The 1,632-nt window shown below is 32.8% G+C and overlaps 1 protein-coding gene across 1 annotated transcript in view; it reads left to right on the top strand.

The window, feature by feature from the left end:
• The window catches only part of LOC119587821 (signal transducer and activator of transcription 5B-like), a 29,198-nt gene that overhangs the window by 1,256 nt on the left and 26,310 nt on the right, over positions 1–1,632 (top strand).

Genomic DNA, 1,632 nt, shown 5'->3' with positions numbered 1-1,632 from the left:
ACCCAGTTTTTTATCCACCCTTGCACTGTTAGATACTCTCATAAAATTGACAATTTCAAGTGACATTTTTCTAAGAATAATTTTTATGTTTTGGTATGTGCCAACACTGGAAAGACAATCAGAATTAATGAGGTTACCTATTAATCTGCCCCATAGCTTGGATGGAGTTCACATAGAGTTGGGGAACCTCGACAGTAAGTGCTGTCGTGAATTTTGGCTTGGCTCCTGAGGATGAATAGAAGAATATTTTTTGTACCTTTTTTACCTACCATTTTTTTGGAGGTCTGCAGCCATTAACAAATGCTGGTGTGCAAATTTGATCATGGCTAATTCCGTCAGTCAACTCACCCCATGTGACTTGCAACATTACAGAGTAGCACAAGATTTTTATCCCGGCATTGGTTAAACCAGGATTCAGATCCATTTTTAAATTTCAATTTCAGATATTCAGATATGAAAATACACATAATTACTGTATCCAACTGGGACTTAGAGCTGGAGGTTATGTGCAAACAAAGACCTTGAGTACTTTATCCGTCCTAAAGTGCTCTCACGGAATTTTACAATGGTCAATGATAAACTCACTTTGATATTCACAATTGCAAAATATATCAAGAAGTTGAATTTTTGTTATTTTAACCCTCCATTACCTTCTTTGGAAGGTACATTTAGTGGGCGCATCATAAAAAGCTTCATAGATTCATAATTTAGAGCTAGGGCTAGACAGTGTAATGGATGCCCACCCATGTATGAACATCCAGACATTACAGAGTTTTGACCCAATTTCTATACCGGCCCTTGGTACTCAGAATTAATTTTCAATAGTAGTTATATAATTTTCCAGATTATAGCATTCAAATATGAATATATGTGCATATATTACTGTACCACTTTGTTTGCGATTTTCCAAAATTAGGTAAAACTTTTAGCCCTGTAGCTGTTAAAACCTTCTAGACTGCTTTTTCATTGTTACACTTTTATGTAAAAATCACAAATCATTGTGATTTATCATTTTGATTTTTCAATATCAGTTTTTCTGTATAACATTCACTGCTGATAATTAAGGGGGATTAGACCTTAGAAAATATTTGTATACCTTCAGAGAATGTGCCCTTCCTTGGTATATTCAAGATGGTAATTTAAACCCTTGTATGCAATCTTGGATTTAAATTTTTATGACAGTATAGCTCGGAATTGATTACAGTTTGTAGAGCATAAATGTAATAATTATGCTGCGCAGAATATTTGATTACCTATTTTTTGCAAATTTGCCAATATTGGAGTATATAATTAATCATTATGTAAATTACAAAACTAAAATAATCATAAATTAACCTAGTAATAAACAAATTTTACGGGCATTTTTTGATTTTTCTCAAATCAGCGTAAAACTAACGCGACATACAGTTGGCTTCCTGTGGTTTGATTTCTGCCATTGCTAGTAAGGAAATCTCAAATTCAGTAATGTATGTTAAAGTTTTAATATTCCCCCTGGAATTAAAAAAAATTATTGATACTAAGAAAATACTTTAAGTCATTTTAGAGTAATAAATATTATGAATCTGGGAGTCGGAATGACGTATAAGTTAAAAAACCAAAACAACTTGTTTTACGTTGGCAAATACCCCACTC

This window comes from Penaeus monodon, chromosome 23 (genome assembly GCF_015228065.2).
Source record: "Penaeus monodon isolate SGIC_2016 chromosome 23, NSTDA_Pmon_1, whole genome shotgun sequence".
In the NCBI taxonomy this organism is placed as follows: Eukaryota; Metazoa; Arthropoda; class Malacostraca; order Decapoda; family Penaeidae; genus Penaeus; species Penaeus monodon.
The sequence above is the reverse complement of the archived record's forward strand: the minus strand, read 5'-3'. Positions and strand labels throughout refer to the sequence as shown.